General features: G+C 43.8%; 1 protein-coding gene across 2 annotated transcripts in view; it reads right to left on the bottom strand.

The window, feature by feature from the left end:
• The window catches only part of TTK (TTK protein kinase), an 848854-nt gene extending 828684 nt beyond the window's left edge, over nt 1–20170 (bottom strand). Inside the window, exon 1 of one of the 2 annotated variants that reach the window (XM_086926546.1) lies at nt 19983–20170. The gene's annotated coding sequence lies outside the window, so the exon portion shown is untranslated. Of the gene's footprint in view, nt 1–19969 lie in introns of both variants that reach the window. The other variant, XM_086926547.1, reaches the window with a different exon arrangement.
• Nucleotides 20171–20476: the final 306 nt, after the last annotated feature.

Below are 20476 nucleotides of genomic sequence, written 5' to 3'. Positions count from 1 at the left end.
GCTTTGCGGTGAAGAATGCATGCTAGACATCTGTCTAACACTCCCATTAGTCATGCCAACGCATATCGATAATCTGCTGGACCCGATAACAGCCCATGCTCTGTGTTGTCCCCAGAGGCTACCAATCCCGATGATGACCTTCGTTGAGATCTCACAGACGCAAATTGCTACTGCTGAGGTACGAGATAGATCAACAGGCACACAGGTAACATCGGAAACAAACATTGCTAATGGCGATGCTTCACATCTATGTACAGTTAATCTTCTAAACAAGGTATTCCAACCGCCACCGACATCGGTAGATGATCTTTTGTCTACAGAAGTAGATGATTTTGTGTTTTCCCCAGACCCTTACACGGACTTTGATTCAGCTCACAGTACACCAGGGAAGTTATGAATTTGGCATTCATTTTTCCAAAAGAAAGACAAACGTTGGAATTTTTTCTAAATTGATTTTGAATTTTTTTGGGCAAAGTAATCTGCTTACAGTAAAACTTTTCATACAGAAGAGACTTCTTTGAACTCTTCCAGACACATGGTCACCTTTAGTACCCACAATTTCATTTATGTACCATGACATGAAATGGCTTTTGAGAATTTCTTATATAATGTGTTCCATTTCATCATATGTATATATTTATGTTCATTCATTTGGCATTTTCTGTAAACATTTGCTTAGAATGAATCACTGTTTTAATATGTACAGCACCTTTACATTTCATGTCTGGCAAAAGTTTTGTTATACCTAAAGACTTACTTTAGTATGCTTTTACTAATGTTTTTAGCAACATATGACACTCAATTTTAAATGTTTAGCATTTTATAGTTTAGCATTTAGTACTATCTTTAATTAGTTAGTGGAGTGGGTGATGTGTTTTGGTTTAGATGTCTGTATATAGGTTTTCCGATACATGTCCTTATATAGGCACAAGATCCCAGCCCTTATTTAGGCATTACCCATGCTCTCCAAATATGACATGGTCACCTACATCCGACCAACATAACGTCACAACGAGTTCTTAGAAACCAGACCCTTAAGCCATTGGAACTTTTCCTAGCCTAGGACTATTGATTTCTCCAAGAACTCATCTATTATGCAGGAACCGCTATTCCTTAAGGGTTCATTTGTGACGTCTTCCTCTGCCCGACTTTACGTCAATGCAAACATTCTGAAGCACCTTCCAGGTATAAATATACCTTCACTTGCCATGGCAAAGCACGGCTGCAAGATGAGATCCTGCTCGCCACGGCAAGTTCGGAAAAGACTGTATCCTGACCTGATGCACTGACCAGACGCGGTCATCCCTGCTCGCAGAGAATCCAGCTTTCAGTGTTGTGACTCTCTCCAAGGGGTATTAAGAGTTTGAGACCCGGAAAGAGATTCCCACCTCTCTCATTCTAAGGTATGGAGCTGACTAGAACCTAGAGTGTCTCTTGGCATACCAAACTATAGCTTACCATATAGAATACAGCACCTACTTCTTACCTTGTACTACACTTAGGTTAGGGGTATAACTAGTTAGAAGCATCAGACGAGTATCCACATTTTAGCCTGTGTTATTTATGTATATGAATATGTGTCACAGCTAAAAGACAATGCTATTGCAGTATTATTTCTTTCTACTGTACGTAATATATCTTGCATATTGTCTCACGATTGTAACAGCTTATATCTCTCACACGAGAAACAAAATTGATCAATAAATCCTTTTATTGAAACGCCAGTCTCTCTCTTCCTGTGTAACTCTGAAGAAACTAAGAATGCACGATTGACTGAAACTTATCTATTGTTTCCACAATTCTGAGACATGTTCCGATTCTAAAGGGAAACAAAGTGGTCATGTTTATGCGGTTGCCAGAAACTACTCCATTCTTATTTGTTTTTCAAGGAGTTTTTAGTGGCCTCCGAGTTTGCTTTATTTAAAATCTACTTTGTGTGCCAGCTATCGCTAAAGCAACAAATCTAACGAGGGAAGATACCCTCCGTGACATTTAAAAAAAATGGAAAAAGATTGTAAATGAGAGGACAGTGAGTCAAGTCACAATTCAATACCAATAGTAGTAGAGTCCATAATATCCTCAAAAAGAACTGGTGCGGGCTAGTAGATGTACCTGGACTGAAAAATTGCATTTCCGATGTAACTTACCGCAGGGGAAAAACGTTGCATGATGCCAGAGCTATGTCACCAATAAACAAAGTCAGAACACCTGGTTACCCTCTAAACCGCTAGGCTTTTATACCTGTGCTTCCGGTAATGTTTCTCCCTTTGGCCTTAACAAAACCACCAGTTTCACATACAATAATTATGTGCCCTATAACATTGCACACTTTATAAACTGTAACATTACGCATGTAATCTATGTTTTAGGATGTGAATGTGGCACCATTTATGTAGTTAGCACAGTACGTTCATTAAAAACCTGTATAGCGGAACATTGAAGGGCAATACTTAACAGAGACAGCCGTTACCCCCTCAGTGATATACACCCTAACAACAACACCTTCTGGTTCCACGGTATTGACCACATTTCAGTTGGAAACAGAGGTGGGAACCGTGAACTCTTGGTCAGACAAAGGGAGGCAAAATGGATATGTCGCCTTCAAGCCACCCTGATGGGACACAATACAGATAGGGAGCTGCACTATTTCTTAAGTTAAAACAAATTGGGTTTTACCATGGGGATATTGCGGATGTACATTTACACAATGCTACATGCTACACGAGACTGATCGCTGTTTTTTAGTGCCTTTCCTATCATGACTGATCTGTAAGGCATATATAAGTGGTGGTCTTTATCAATGGGGCTTTATTACGGTTTTATTACTGTGCTGTCCTCTTGTTCAATTAAGAACTATGAACTCTGTGTGACTCCTATTACCTGACTCTATATGGTGTCGCAATCTAACTAATTACCTATCGATCTTGGGACAAAAGGAACTAGGATCCGTTGTTGTGACTCCTATTTGATCCTACACAGCATCACAGTTTGACTGTGGCCCTCCATATTATGTTTGATCATCATGTATATAGGGCTTGATCAGAAGTAATGGTATTGCTTTCTTACTTCTCAACTGTGCTCTCTCCATACCCAGTTGTCAGCTAAATTGGGTGGAAAAGTCCTCTCTTTTGAAACTTGGTTGGGTTTCTTTTGAGCGCCCCACCTTGCCATTACCATGTCCATCTATATTTTTCACACTTCTTACTTGGTCTACCGCTGTAAATATGAGGGGCTTTTTTGATCGTGCTGGACCCTCATGTAGATATGGCCAGGTCGTGATTACTAGTTTTGCTGCTTCCATGCACTACTGTGCTTGTGTTATACTTAGTTGATACTTACATATTAGGTATTAGGGCTTTATTGTCCGAGCTTTGGTCTATGTTGGCGCGTCCTTATATAATCCAGTTCTATAATTGCCTGTGCGCTTTGGCATTAGGAAGTCACTCCATTATGGTCACCTCTGTGTTAAATCCTGAAACAGATCAAGTCTTGAATTTTGGTTCTGCTGCTTTTATGCACTAATGTGCTGAATTCATATTTAGTTGAGATTTATAGATTCGGTAATACGGCCTTTTCGTCCATTTCTTGGTTTACCTTGCCGCTTCTTTTCACATTATTGATCTTTACTACCCCTTCGCGCTACGGCACCATGAAGCCACTTTAAGATGGCCGCTTCTGTAAAAAACAAATTTGAGACGCCTTCTCAATGAGACATCAGTAACATATGGAACAGAAATTCCTGCAGATCAGTTCAGTGTTGGGAGTCTGTAGCTAGGATAAAGTGAGTAGCTCCTTCCCAGGTAAGAGACATAGCCTCTTCCAGTGTCTTCAGAGTGGCTGGACATCTCTTGAGAGACGACTTCACTGAGGTGAGCTTGAGCCTGAGCTGCGGAGGAGGAACTGCACCTGCCCCGCTCTGAGGTTATTGCTTTAAGAGGGATGTCCCCATCGTTAGGGGAATTCAAAGGCAGTAGCAGTGGAGGAGCAGTTGGTTTCTCCAGCTTTACCGCCAGTGCCACATGCATTTTCCGGTCTATGTTTCAGAAGTGGCAAGGACAGCTAGAAATAACATTTAGAACAGCTTGAGCTTTTCGGTTTACCGTGACCAGGAAGTAGAAGACAAAAATGCACATTCGTAGTTTTAGGGAAATAACAGTATTTAGTCAGCAAACAAGCAGTATAAAGTGTGTGCTGGTCATGCTCAATATACATCCCAATTACTAAGTAATAGCACCCGCTTTGTTTGAATTGCACTACGTATCTCCAGGGCACACTGAAATTAAGTATGCAGCACGCATGTCAGAGACGTTTAAAGAAAGACTTAGATGGATTGTAAAATGGAACATGTATGTGTGCAGCCTAATGTCTGAGAAGATGAGCTTGAATTCTACCCTGCCGTAGCTGTAGACCACAGTTTCTGTTAAGAGCACTTGGCTATGCGCGCAAGCAAAACATCAAAAAAAAAAAAAGTTCAGCTTCAAAAGCATATGTAAGCAGTACTTGAGCTTAGGCAACACTGATAAGAGCAAACAGGGAGGAAGAACAAGAAATTGTATGCTACAACCAATAGAAACGAAGGTAAAGTATGTGCCAAGCACAGAAACCAATGAAAAGCAAGGGAGCGGGATGTAAGCCCCTTGTAAGATGTATATTAACAATAGATTTCACAAGCACAGCACAAGCACTCTGCAGGCTAAGTAATATTAAGCAGAAAAAGAAGTCATCTTGGACTAGCAAAGACAATGTTTAATATTTTCTGAAAGCTCTAGGAACAATGATACTGTACCCCAATGATTATTTCAAAACAAGAAAAACAATCTGCTGAATAAGGCAAAAGAATTGCAAATTGTAGAGAAGAGTTGAACAAGAAAAACACTAAAGATCTACTTTGTCCAACATTAGAGAAGAACACCCTGTCAATGTACAAAGAAATAAAACATCCCTCAGTCACCAAACTCAGGGGTCACAGCCTCTAGTTTGAAATACTTCACGGCAAATGGCTACCAAAGAGTGCTCTGTAACCTTCACTAAAACTTTTATTCTTAAATAGCCTAGATTAACATTGGTAGAGATAGCAGTCCAACTCAGTTATAATCTTAAACAGTGAGATGTATTAGAACTCACTATTTGAATGTGACTCGCTACAGGAATATAGGCATAATAATCTAAATTCTAAAAATCCAGTCTACTGATTACAGATACCCATTACAGTATCAACATTTGCTGAAAAAGTGACAAGAGCTTGGGTGACTGTGCCACATCCGTAATTGGTATTAGATTATCTGAGCCCTAAGACATTACCATGAAACAAATGTAATACCCAAATAAACATAGCTCAAGACTTCCTCAAACTTAGCTCTCTGCACATGCCATGAATATTTGATATTTCCCTTGCCCTTAATCAACATCTTTATTTTGGAAGCTTGTTCTTACCGCAGAAAACAAGCAGCAAATCCATTAGTTGCTGAAGGCCGACTTGAGTTTTATCAAATATGATGAAAGGTTTGTGACACCCAATGTAGGTGGCAAAGACCAACCATGGGACAGCTATCCAGCCATGTCTGCCACATACAAATTAAATAGGGTTGTGTTTCAGTCCATTGCACATACATATTGTTTCTGTGCTGGAATCTCTGGGACTCGTTTGACCCCTCGCTCATGTGTCATTGTTTAGTTATTGAATAGGCCTTAGCCGAGGAGAGTCAATACCCATATCATACAGTTTCTGCTGCGTCCATCACCAGGGTGGAACTGCACACTCTTTGGCAGGCACTGGAATCTGACACGCCTCTCGGTCTGTGCACCGTGTTGCTGGCAAATAGGAGGGTGCATGAAGCTACACAATGCGGCGCCCCCTCCGGACTTCATGGTTGCAGTGGAGAGAGAGAAAGGCAATATCACTGCTTAACGGGACACAGCCGATGTGAGTACAGCCACCATAGACTTTTCAACAATTGTAGTTTTTTCAGTCCATCAGCTGACGAAAGTCGGGGCATTTTTCTGTGCATGAGCTGGGGTCACCAAACAATGTTTGCAGTTTTGGGCTACTGAATATATATTTGTGGCTGAATACCAGGGCATCAAGCGGTTTTATAAGTGGCACTGTAGTGAAGTGACTAAAGGATTGAGAGGACTGCATTGATGATGTGGAGATTCAGTATTTTACTCTCTATGACCATTTAATATCCTCCAATGGGAGTCAACAAGTGAGATCTTAAAAGCCCTACAGCTGACAACTTCCCACATGAAACTGGCATTGAAGAAGGCAATCAGACGAAACAGAGCACTGAAAAGAATGTATTCAAGGTGGAAAATAAAACTCATCAGCTGTGTACCCGAGCTGTGTCAGCGTCCATTCTTACACACACACACACACACACACACTCAGGGCGGGATGCACACACACTCGGGGGGGCTTGTGCAAGATGGCACACTTGTTGGAGCAGTTCTGGGGAGCTCCACTGTGCCTATCTGCTGACTGGCGGACATGGGAAACTAAGCCAGCTCGGGAGCACTGGAATGGTGAGGTGGCTGCCGGGGACATCAATAAGACACCTTTGCGGCTGGGAAGGAGCACAATAGCAGATGCTTACAGCCAGACAGGAACTGAGTCTTTGCGCCAAGATGGTGGACTCGAGGGTTGGACAGGGGCCTTCAGCTTCACGCCCACATGCCAGTAAAGTGCACGGATGTGCAGCAGAATCCGGTGGCTTACCACAAAACGGAGGGCGGTGGAGACAGCCATTTTGTAAGCAGCAGGGAGGCCTGCCAGTGACGATTCCTCCCACTCATTGGGGGCACAAGAAGGAGACTGCTCATTCCCCCCTCCCACTCCGGTAGCCTGAACTAACAGAGCGGTAGGCCCGGGCAGCTGACAAGGACACCTGGAAGAGGAAAGGCAGTGACACAGGGAAAAGAGGATCAGAAGGCAGTGAGGGCGAGCACGGCATGCTGGTGGCCCCTGCACCAGGCTGGAGAGATCTGCGGCCTCTCCGACAGTAGGAGCAGAGTGGAGTTGATGGACCCAGGAAACCATGGCGCTATTACGGCAAGCAGCCCCGGTGGTGGGGAAGAGATTTGAGGTTGCCCTTGATTTCCAGTGCCTGGAGACTTTTTTGGGAGCGTGGGTGTGGTGCATGGCCTGCCCAAGGCGGGAGCGACTACTAGAAACGCATCGAGACCTTGGGCAGCCCCTGCTGGAGGAGACCTGTGGCCCTAGCTCCCGGGCCCTAGAGGATTTGCTAAATCCTAAGAGTTTGCGGGGCCTACTACCCGCACCCCCCTCTCCCCATCCTTCCATCTTGGCTGCTGAAGGCCGGATGCTTGGTGCCTACAGACAAGTGCTAGAGAGGGGTCCTGCTGACTGGGGCTACCCATGTGACCACTTGATGCAGAAGAAGCTTCTTTCCAAATTGATCTAACGCAACTCCAGTCGGGTGGCTGGATTGCTCGCTGGCGGAGGGGGCATGGACCTCACGATCCTGGACACTCTCTGTTTGGCAACGTTGGGAGTAGAAAAGTAGACATTCACAGGACCAAAAAAAAAAAAACCTCACCATATAAGACCTCCTCACAAAGAGCTTCTCCAAGCAGGTGGGACGAGCTGCGAATTTAGTCTTGCCAGACTTTCAGGGTCAGTGGGGGAGGTGGGGGAGGCAGGGTCAAGATGCGGTTGTGGAGGTCCCAGGCACAAGCGGTGTTATGGAATCCCTCATTAGCACTTTGAGGGAAGATGTAACGACGCTGAAAATTGAGATGACCATGGAAGTGAAGGATCTACGGCATGAAATGGGTGAATTGGAGCAGCAGATGACTCAGTGGAAAAGTCTGGCGATGACAGAAGAGGAATTGGAGGTATGCTGCACCAAAATTCTAGAACTGAAGCACCGCAACGCTGACCTCAATTACTATCTAGAGGACCTGAAGAACAGATCTCTTAGATCCAACTTCAGAATTAAGGGCGATCCACTGTAGGCAGATGCAGGCCGCCATTCTCCGTCTCTTCCGCCACATTGTCCCGGAGCTGGAGGTAAAGGAACTCCTACTTGATCGCACACACAGAGCAGGCTTCCTTCTCAGGTACCCGGTACTCCGCAGGGCATTCGCACTGGTCTACGACGCCAGACCATGAAATCGATAACTGAATTCTTGAGATACAAGGGGGTGCGGTATAGGTGGGGACATCCTTTCCACCTCGTCTTTGCCTGGAATGGAGAAACGCACAGTGGCGGCGGCAATCCTGGGATTGGACCTGGAGTAATGTGACCTGGCACGGCCTCAGAGTTCTTCAACGATCTCCCAGGGGCTCGATCATCGGAATTGTCCTAAAACCCGATCACACAAGAAGTTGAGTACGCCAACCCCAATGGAGAGCCTCACGGAGAGATCAGCCCTTTTGCAGCATCTCACTGGATGGGACCAATCCCCAGAACAGGCGGATGCGTGATTGACTCAGGGGTGGGAGCCACACCATTATAGTCCTACCCTACCAGCCACTGAACAAGTGTGGCTATGCGGGCACCACAGCGTGACCACTAGGTCTGCACTGCCATTTGATCTCTGTTCGAAAGGATGCAGAGGAGGCCTTCTGCAACCTTCCATATCCAGGAAGCTCTACACGGATGACGGACGATATGGACCCCTATTACGTAACTAATGGTTTTTCGCCAAATTGGTGTCTGTTATTCAAGTTTTAATGTTTGGTTCACACATGTATCCATATGCAACACTGTTACACCTCACCATCTCTATGGGGTGGGAGGGCCTTGATCCACCCCGGCCCACGACAGCCGATAGTGCCTCTATCTTTCGACAGTAAGGATAGTTAGTCTCAATGTTACGGGCCTGAACTCACCAGCAAAGGGAATAGCTTTGCTGTCCCAACTGAAGGTAGCCCCGTGTGACATGCCTCATACAGGAGACATGTTTGCTGAAAAAGGACTGTCGAAGTGGTTTGACCGTCCGTTCTGGTCCACATGACCGGGAAAGAAAGCTGTGTCAGGTCCTCCAGATACACTCAGAAATCACGGGCTGAATGCTGTCTGTGCGGATCTCCCTTCACCAACACACTCACCATTGCTTGCTTCTATGCACCCAAGAACCAGGAACCCTTAATCTGCCATGCAGTTGGGACCATTCTAACTACACCAGATGTCAAGGTTTTTATGGGGGGTGGGGGGGGGGGAATTTAACCTGGTGCCAAACACCCCTCTAGATCGGACCCTTCAAAGAGCAGGTTCAACCGGAGTCTACTTCCCGCAGGGACTCCAGTGTTTGTAGAAGCGGGTTGTTTGACGCTTGTAGGTCATTACACCCCTCCATGAAGTCTTACTCCTTTTTCTTAGCTGCGCATGAGTCCTATGCCAGAATTGATTATTTTTTGTTTCTGCCTCTCTTCTTCTAGTGGAGACACGGGCGGACATTGAGGCGACTTCCATCTTGGACCACTACCCTATTCAGCTCACACTGCACCTCCCCAATAGTAGTCCAGATTCTAGAATGTGGCGTCTTAATTTGGGAGAAGGAATGTAAGTGATATTGGAGCTGTAGGGGTAGTCTAGCAGTAGTTTAGGGTGGAGTAAAGGTTGATGGATTAGAGAATGTTTAGGTTTGAGAGGTGGATGTGGAGGCTTTTTAGGTCGAGCGTCAGCAAAAGACCTATTGTCTTCACTTTCGAGGGAATCTGAGACAGCGTTCGGCCACGCGCCTCTGCTGTCTCTGATTTGTCCTCGAGGGCGCGCACGGCGCCGTGCACATCCCCTGCCTCCCATTCACAGCCTCTCTCAATCACACACAGCCACACTCACGTATGCGTGCACACACACATACACCCACGGCTAACAGACACACAGCCACACATATACATACACACGCACAGCTACACACGCGCACACACACAGTTACACCCACACACGCGCCCGACCCCCCCCCCCCACTCCCCGGGCTCTTCTTGTTGCATTATGCACTCCGTATACAGTTAGTGCTCACTGCTCCGTATGCTTCCAATGGACACAGTACTTGTAAGATATGTACATTGTTGTTACTGCGCTTCCCTTTCACTTCTAACTAACTCTCTCTCAATAATCTCTTGCCTATTGTCCTTATTTCGGCCGATTGAACTCCGCAGCCAGCTCCGTTGTTTCTCCGCCCCTTCCGGACAGTTCGTGCGTGTCACGCCTCTCCTTTCTCCCGGCCGGAAATCCTATTTGCGTGTCAGGCCTCGTTTTCACCAGGCATTTACAGCAATGCCGAGAGCTTGCTAATATAGCCTTCAGGAAGAGCTGTGTTATCCATTCTACAAACGATAACTGGAGACAAGCTTGATGTGAACTTTTCATTCGATTTGAATCCGATCAGGTGCAGTCATACCTTATGCGTACGGATTTCCATTTCTAGTGTTCTGGCTTGTGACTCTCCTGATGTGATAGTGATTCCCCGTTAGTCTGCGTATCGCTTCAAGATTTTTACATATTTTGGGGGACAGCCTCTTGCCTCATATACTGGTTCTCTCTGCTCAATCACCAGCCGAGACCCCAATGCCATTCCTTAACGGAGGAGGTTCAATGTCTCTCCATCTGCAAGCTATGTCTCTTAGCCACTGTCAAGTACAGCCTAAGTAACATCATCGTGCTCTGGTTTTCTTTGAGGTCTGTAGTGATGTGCAACAGAACAGGCTTTGGATCCTGAGGCACATTACACCCTAAAACTGCGCCGAGGCACGAAAGCACCTGTCTCCAGTACAGCTCTATCTTAATGCAGCCCAGTACGCTGTTCAGTAATCCTCCCTCTTGTGTTGTACATGGAAGCAGGTGAGGGAAGCAATTACCTGCTTTTTGCACATTTTGTCTTGTGGGTATGTTCTATGAATGTATTTCAGCTGAGTGAGTCGGAACCATGTCAAGATTGCCAAGTGTCATGGTAAGGCTCTCGCCTCCACCCACTCTTTGTCCGTGAGAGACCCAAGGCCCCTTCCCAGGCACAGCAGAGCACAGCAAACGTGACAGGCATGTGGCATATTAATGAGCTGGAAACAAGCATAACCTTGTGTTCCTCCATAAGTAACAATGGTTCCAAGGGGTTCTTCTCTGGGAGCTCTTCAAGACTTTATATACAGGGTATTAGTGCATATCGTAATTGTAAGTAACAGAGATGGATTTGTTTTTATAATTGATGCGTATTTCACTGGACACTGCTATGCTTTTTACGGCCTCTTCTTTTCAGCTTTAATTTGTTTTATGCACATATGCAAGTGTTTCTTGATTTAATTACTCTTGCAAGCAGAAGTTTTAATTTAAACATGTAAGGTGCAAGGAACAGGCTCATATACAAGCGTGCCCACTGGGTTGTTCATCCTTCAAATGTTGGTAAAATGATGGGGATTTATAAAATACAGCAGCTTGTTTTTTTATGGTGCAGTTTTACTACGTGCAGCATACCAACACCTCCCATGGATTAGCATCTGGCAATCCTTCTCTCTTACTTTCTACAAATTGCCCACATTGCTTATACTCCCAACTGCATACCCACAATAAACAAAATTGTAATTGAGCTACCACGAACAATGACTTCATAACTGGACCTGCGGTTCTAAACCTTTTGACTGTTCTGAACCACCACTGAATCTTTAATAGTATCCAGAGCCTTTACTGAAAACGTGAGACCCTGACTGTCTCAATTGTGATGATTTCAACCACAAAACAACGTGCACAAATAAAGAAACAAGCATTAATCAAGCAAAAAACAAATGGTAAAATAATTAACTTCTCATCCGGATTTATAAATTTAAAGTTGAGCTTTAGAGTACTCACCCTACCTGCAAATGCCTTCATTAATGGCTGACTCACTCACACTAACTATCACACTCTGGCAGACTCTCTCTCACTCACACTAACTATCACACTCTGGCAGACTCTCTCTCACTGACACTCACGCCGACACTCACACTCACGCCGACACTCACACTCACGCCGACACTCACACTCACGCCGACACTCACACTCACGCCGACACTCACACTCACGCCGACACTCACACTCACGCCGACACTCACACTCACGCCGACACTCACACTCACGCCGACACTCACACTCACGCCGACACTCACACTCACGCCGACACTCACACTCACGCCGACACTCACACTCTCTCTCTCTCACTGACTCTCTCACTCTCACTGACTCTCTCACTCACTGACTCTCTCACTCACTGACTCTCTCACTCACTGACTCTCTCACTCACTGACTCTCTCACTCACTGACTCTCTCACTCACTGACTCTCTCACTCACTGACTCTCTCACTCACTGACTCTCTCACTCACTGACTCTCTCACTCACTGACTCTCTCACTCACTGACTCTCTCACTCACTGACTCTCTCACTCACTGACTCTCTCACTCACTGACTCTCTCACTCACTGACTCTCTCACTCACTGACTCTCTCACTCACTGACTCTCTCACTCACTGACTCTCTCACTCACTGACTCTCTCACTCACTGACTCTCTCACTCACTGACTCTCTCACTCACTGACTCTCTCACTCACTGACTCTCTCACTCACTGACTCTCTCACTCACTGACTCTCTCACTCACTGACTCTCTCACTCACTGACTCTCTCACTCACTGACTCTCTCACTCACACTGACTCTCTCACTCACACTGACTCTCTCACTCACACTGACTCTCTCACTCACACTGACTCTCTCACTCACACTGACTCTCTCACTCACACTGACTCTCTCACTCACACTGACTCTCTCACTCACACTGACTCTCTCACTCACACTGACTCTCTCACTCACACTGACTCTCTCACTCACACTGACTCTCTCACTCACACTGACTCTCTCACTCACACTGACTCTCTCACTCACACTGACTCTCTCACTCACACTGACTCTCTCACTCACACTGACTCTCTCACTCACACTGACTCTCTCACTCACACTGACTCTCTCACTCACACTGACTCTCTCACTCACACTAACAGACTCTCCCACTCTCTCACTCACTGTCACTAACAGACTCACTGACTGACTATCCTACTCACTGACTCACTCACTGTCCAGACTCTCACTGACCGACTCACCCACTCTCTCTCACTCACTGACTGACTCGCCCACTCATTCTCACTCACTGACTCACTCTCAACACACATTGCATTACAAATGCAATAGGTGTAACATTTGCGAAAGTTTAAGCTATTGACATTGTAAATGACAATGCTATTAATGTATCTATTTTCATAACCAACACAAAAAAATTGTAATTTACAATGCCAATAGCTAAAACTTTCCTAATGCAAGACCTATTGCATTGCAAATGCTTGTTGTAGAAGGTGACCGCTATATCTGTTGCGTTGTCTGGTGGTTTGAATGGGGTGTGAAGGACTCTCATGGGAGGTGCGATCAACAACCCTTGCGATCACACTTTCTCGCTTTCCCTGAATTCTTAACCCTTCTTCCTGTCAAGTGACAGTGTATGTCAGTTGTTTGGGTTGTGGGTTTGCAGCGGATGTGTCGTTTTTGACAAGTAATGTGGTGTGGTGTTTGGATTTTCTGATTAGGCGGGATGTGGGTGGTTCAATAGTAGTTATGTTCACCCTATGAATGCATTATTACAGACCATCCCTCAAGGGCACGAATATTTCCTATATAAATTCGGTGATCACAGATTCTATAAAAAAGTAAGGCTTAAGATCTTGGGGGCAGCCCTAAAGAACTGGGTATTCATTAGAAAAAAGCTGGGAATCCCTTATTATGTGCCTCAGGCACTGATATGGGATTCCCCAGGGACACCCGAATGCCTTAAAGATCGATTATCAAATTCCCTTAAAGCGGAAGGCATTACATATTGGAAGGACTTACAAGACAATTCACAGCTCATGGATTGGGACTCCATCTCCAGATTAACAGGAGGAACTCTTACCGGATTCAAATACTACCAGTTGTCAGCTTGGTGGGCCAGTATATCATGGGCTTCAGATACATCGGAATCCAAGTTAGATCTGGTAAATAGAAAGGGGAGGTGGAAGAAAGAAGTATCTTTCTGGTATGAGGCTATGTTGGAGTCGGAGGGAGTTACAGAACATGAACTCCAAAAGTTAGGGGTGGGGATAGTGGGCTTAGAAGGTAACGATTTAAAAGATTTATGGGGCGACTCCTTTACGATGTTAAATGCAGCAGTCAAGGCTGCACCCCTCAAAAGAAACTACCTATTCACTGTACAACGAGTTTACATCTCTCCAAAAAAACTGGGTAAGATCACGAATTTAGAATACCACTGTCCGAGATGTAAAGCTCTTACCGCTGATGACCTTCACATGTTTGTGGAATGTCCCAAGCTCATAGACTTTTGGTCTAGAATAGGAGAGCCTATAGCTGAAGTACTGGGAATACAAATTTTAATCTCTGCTAGAACAATCCTGTTTGGGCTACCAGTAGAATACCAGCTTAATGATATGGCAACTAAATGTATCTTCTACGTGATGGTCTTAGCAAGGAGGGAAATATGCAAGGCCTGGAAGATGCAAATGCCCCCACTTTCTCTGACTGCCTGAAATATACCATATACATAAGTGAATCGGATATGGCTTGTGATACTACTAGACAGGATAAGATCTGGGCAGCCCTAGTGGCTTGGCGGAACAGATAAGACTACTTCGAGAGTATTTCGATGATTTCACCTGGACACTGTTGGTGTCTGGTCTCCAATTCAATCCAAGGGTCATCCAGATACAGAGAATTGGAGTGGAACAAGCAAACAGTTGAAACTAGAGGGGTATCCCCTCTTTCCCTCTCCTCTGTTTAAAGTGCGGGTCGTCGGAACATCGTAACATTGGAGGGGATTTCCCCATCTAGAATGCCCATTAATGGTATATGAGGTATTTTTTAAAGAAAAAAAGAAGGAAAAAAAACCCTCTGAATGTATATGACAAGTGGTTACTTAGGACAGATAGTCTTTCTGAGGTGGTGGTGGTAGTAGTAGTAGATGTAGATATGTAAATGAGCGGTTGCTTAGCTAATGTTTTGAAGGTGGCAATGCAGTTTCTTAGGCCAGCAGTTGCCAAACTTTGGGGGTCTGCAGTCAGCAGTTTTAATAGCATTCCCCAAAGGACCATGTATAACCAGAAGTTTTCTGGAAACAATAAAAGTGTTAAGATAACTTGTGATTAAAGTACCTGCCAGAGAGAGATATGAGTTTTGACTAGTGGCAGCTTTGGCTTATCTATGGTAGCGCAGATGGGTAATATGCCTGCTGCAAAGATTGTGTACCATGTATTTTAAACAACAGTATTTTATGTGCATAGCTCAGTGGGTTACTGCTTTTGTCAAAGAGATTCTTTTGTTACTGTACAGTTCATAAGTCTTAATCTAGCAAAGTACGCAATGAACTGCCATCAAAGAGCTACATGGAAACTGCATGGTACAAGTTAGTAAGTTATGTTGGGGCTATGGATACGAGAGGTACTGTTGGGAGGATGATAGTGAGAGAATCAACGAAGAGCCCCAACAAAGATTATTGTATCCTGGTGCACATTTACCATGCTTTAAAAGCAAATACAATTGAATATATATTGGCAAATGTATTGTAGAATGCACCTTTTTTCCCAAATGTTCTTGGGGGGAGTGGGGCGCCCAAATACCCCTTTGTATATTTTTTAATATAAAATAATATCTTTAGTAATTAGAGTATTTCTTAGGAGTGTACTTGTTTGTGTTATTTTTGAGAATTATTGTTTTAAATTGTACAAATTGCTTGTGGGTCCCCAGCTTCCAGAAGTGATTCAGTGGGGGTTCTCAGGAGTCAAAAGGTTGGGAATCACTGGTCTGCAAGTTAAATTCAAGAAATACAAACAAAACAGGATATTGCACTCCATGCTCGCACCACACAAATCATCATACAACATTACTGTAAGAAACCCACTGGAGGAACTGCTTTCTCAGTACAAGCTGTCAAACTCTGAAACCTGCTACCAGCCCCGATACGAAGCATTCAGGAGCATATACACTTCAAAACAAAGTTGAAAACATGGCTATGGTGGTGGGATAACTACATCATCCCACCACCATGGGATGACACCTGTAATGATAACTGCACCTTCAAGTACAATGTACAGTTTACTGGCCACAGCTTATAGAACAGTCCAACTAGCACAATACTTCCTAAATCCAGTACGTTATGAAGGGCTGGCCTGTAGCTAGCCTGGGTATTATATAGTAGTGTAAATTAATAAATAAGCCTTCTGGTCCACAACAATAGCTTAACACTCAGCGGTGGGCTGACAACTGAAGTTCACACAGGCTGCATGATAACTCCTTCATACACGTAACCCTCTTACACTTGCATTAGACATATGCAAGGGGTCTTCTCAGTCACACACAGTACTGTACGAGACCATAAACCAGCCATCACCAATCGAAAAGATACCTAAAGAGTTTTGCCATATACTGTAGGCCAATCTGAGAACTCTGATCTAGTACAGGCTTCAAGAAATCTACTAGCCCACTCACTACAGTGAGTCAGATTTATCGGGTTGAGCTATTTTAGAGCCTACTGGTTCCTTCTGGCGAGCTGATAAAGAACAGGTGTTCAGTTCACTCAGAAAGTGAAAGAGCACTATAAATGCCTTTAAATCTTGTCACATTTGTGTTGCATTCGGAGACAGATCAAAGGTCAGCTTATGCTGCTTACTTTATACTGGAGGTTGGTGTTTCATTTTCTTTCTATGGCTAGAGGATTTAGAGAGGGAGTTAGAGGATTCTGTAAAGTTAACTGTCAGGCGATTGTGAAAAGATTTATGGGGCGACTCCTTTACGATGTTAAATGCAGCAGTCAAGGCTGCACCCCTCAAAAGAAACTACCTATTCACTGTACAACGAGTTTGCATCTCTCCAAAAAAACTGGGTAAGATCACGAATTTAGAATACCACTGTCCGAGATGTAAAGCTCTTACCGCTGATGACCTTCACATGTTTGTGGAATGTCCCAAGCTCATAGACTTTTGGTCTAGAATAGGAGAGTTTATAGCTGAAGTACTGGGAATACAAATTTTAATCTCTGCTAGAACAATCCTGTTTGGGCTACCAGTAGAATACCAGCTTAATGATATGGCAACTAAATTTATCTTCTACGTGATGGTCTTAGCAAGGAGGAAAATATGCAAGGCCTGGAAGATGCAAATGCCCCCACTTTCTCTGACTGCCTGAAATATACCATATACATAAGTGAATCGGACATGGCTTGTGATACTACTAGACAGGATAAGATCTGGGCAGCCCTAGTGGCTTGGCGGAACAGATAAGACTACTTTGAGAGTATTTCGATGATTTCACCTGGACACTGTTGGTGTTTGGTCTCCAATTCAATCCAATTGCGGCACAAAGAGTTTGAAATGAAAGGATCACAAAACAGGCAAATGGAGAGGCAACAGGAGCAATTATTAAAATACGAAATATCAAATTTGATAAATTGAGACAAATATCCTTCGTAAATGTGAAAAATGTCCAAATTTTAATTGGTTTCTCTTGACACGATGATAACAGCCAAGAAACTCAAAGCATGATGATCAAATGAAACAGCACGAGACAGCCAGCAAGATGATCAATCAAACAGCACGAAACAGCAGTCTTCAAAAAAATGTTGGCGTGAAATTGGTTTGCAGAAGGTTTCTACGTTTGGTTTTCTTCGACAGAATGAAGACGACTTGGTAATTCAGGATCCACCTAAGTGCGGTGCATATCAGAGTACCCACTTTCCATACTTAAATGGGTGACTAAAAATAAAGCTTGCTACAGATATTTTAGCGGTTACTCCACTCTCATCTTTTAACTGGCACTCCGTTTGGATTCATCTTTCGTCCTTTTCTATTATGAATGCTGCACACTTTATGTGCTTCAATGAGCCCCGCGGTTGACTTATATCAGCTGTGCGCCTCTCTTTTCAACGAGATCGTATTCTACCTGAATTTATTCTGCCCTGAGGAAGCCCTTATCGGGCGAAACGCGTTTGCGGTTTCATTGATCCTCTTACTGGCTGTCTTGTGCGGTTTCATTTAATCATCATGCTTTGAGTTTCTTGGCTGTCATCATCGTGTCAAGAGAACCCTATTAAAATGTGGACATTTTTCACATTTACGAAGGATATGTGTCTCAATTTATCAAATTTGATATTTCATATTTAATAATTGCTCCTGTTGCCTCTCCATTCACCTGTTTTGCGGTCATTCAATTTTAGTCCCGTGGCAGTGGACTAGGGAGGTGGGCAACTTTCACTGTTCTAGACTGTGTACATAAGTGCCTATGTAGATTGTGCAACATCTAATCCCCTACTGCCATTTTGTTGCTGTGTCTCATGAAATGAAAGGATGTAGGAAGTCAGGTTTTTTTCTTACACACATTCAAATAGCTTGTAAATTAACTGCACAAATATCTCAAAATATATTTTAGTAGTTATGAAATCAAATGTTTTGTAATTCTGTAGGATGACAACAATATTGTGATAAGATGAAAACTAAATCAGAACACTTTACTTGGTGATGTGCAAGTGATAAACATTTCTGCTGAAACCCATTTTCCAAAGATCATCGTTTATACACTATATAGTTTTATCAATATGGATGTTATTGGAAAAATTTGAGGATATTTCAATGGAAAATTAGCTGTTTGTAAATGAGTGAGCTATTGCATTATGCTTTAGTAAAATATTTATTTAAAGTGAGTTTTTGGAACATTAACTGAGAAACATTCTTGCTTCCGCCCTGATAAAAATGTTATCATTGAGGCAAGGGTTATCTGTAACCTATATGTGAACTAGATGTTTATTATACATGGAATAAATCTTTAGTCTATTGAAAAAACAAAGAGCTTTTTTGTGGTAGAAATGCTGAACGTGCATATTTGAAGGTGCATGTAATAACAAAGAGAAAGGTAGCTCAGGGAAATAAAATATTTGCCTAGGATCATACAATTGGATAACAGTTTATGGGTCAAGTACATTACGGTTAGGTAGAGTAGATTATTCAGTCAGTAGACATGCAGGACTGATTTTTCGAGGACCGTAGCACACTACTGCAGGTCCCAACTAACTACATACTATGGTTGCCTTTACATCTCACAATGACTGAGAAATTGGATGACAGTAACAAAGTCAACCCCATCAGATCTCCCCATGGCTCTCTCCAAGTATGCTTGCTCAAGACCATACACTTTTAATCAAAATATCTCAGATTAAGCAACCCAGAAATACTATAAAGAGACTCAGCCTACAGAGCTGCTGTCAGCTTACTGAAAACCATACACGTAGTACCTTTCACACCTCTTCATCCACCACACTGCTAAGCGCTACATCCCATAAAATGAAAACAGCCAACACGGTGACGACGTACAATATGGAAACAGTTCCCATCCAGACACAAAAACAAAGACAACACAATTCCAAACACAACCTCCACAGCGCAGCATCCTGCACATGTAGGCGAGTACGTCCGTGCCCCATACAGGTAAGGTAGTAACCCCTATATAAATGTTGCAATACGATACAAAACATTTTCCCACATGCTAAGAAATTACATCTCCTCTTAACTTTACTTCTCATGTGCACGTGGTTCACCTGTTCGTTTCACTGTCCATTAAATAATATTATTTGTAAGCTTTACGTTTTCTCTGTAAACAAAATGACCTGCCCATGAAAACCAACAAAACAGGGTTAGTAATCGCAACTTCGAACATTCGTAAACCAATTTAACTGGAACTGACAGACTCTCAATGTGAATATATCCTGAAAGAAACGTGCGTGTTCTGTCAATTCGTGTGTTCCTGCCTTTGCCAGGACACAACTAAAGTACGCACTACAAAAAAGGAGGGTCACTTTTGTTTTCAAAACATCCCTAAATTGGCCCAAGCAATTGTCTGCAAGTGGCGATGGGCCGTAACTATGCATCGCGCTAACCAGAGACAAAGGTATCCTCATACCGCAACTGCTTACCTGCGCTACGCCGGGTTCTCAGCTGTTTATTAGGTACAAGTTCTAATACCGGGGCTCTGATAGACCTGCCTCCGGTTTGAATTGCGCCTCTTCACATCGACCTGCAGTCATTGGCCAGTATCAGTGAACTCAGTAGGAAATTACATCATTCCCGCGAGATCTAAGCGTCAACTGCCATACTCTCATTCAAGACAACGTCCTGAGAGGCGGCCATATTAAAGTCAGGCTACTTATCTCCACCCCCTCCGCCGTACTTCATGCCCCTTGTTTGCGTCACGGAGTTTTGAAGGCCGTGCTCCTTCCGTTTTGCGAGGTCAGCTGAGGTTACAGGTCGAGTATTGGGTTCACGTTTATTTATTTATTTAATGCAATTTTATATAGCGCAAACTTTACCCGAAGGTGTCAGAGCGCTTTACATAAGAACCAGTTGCAAAACATAAGGACTAAGTTTACATAAAAGATGCAAACAGAAAAAATTGCAAATGTACAAGATG

Source organism: Lissotriton vulgaris, chromosome 6 (genome assembly GCF_964263255.1).
Source record: "Lissotriton vulgaris chromosome 6, aLisVul1.2, whole genome shotgun sequence".
Classification (NCBI taxonomy): domain Eukaryota; kingdom Metazoa; phylum Chordata; class Amphibia; order Caudata; family Salamandridae; genus Lissotriton; species Lissotriton vulgaris.
This window is presented reverse-complemented; position numbering and strand designations above follow the sequence as displayed.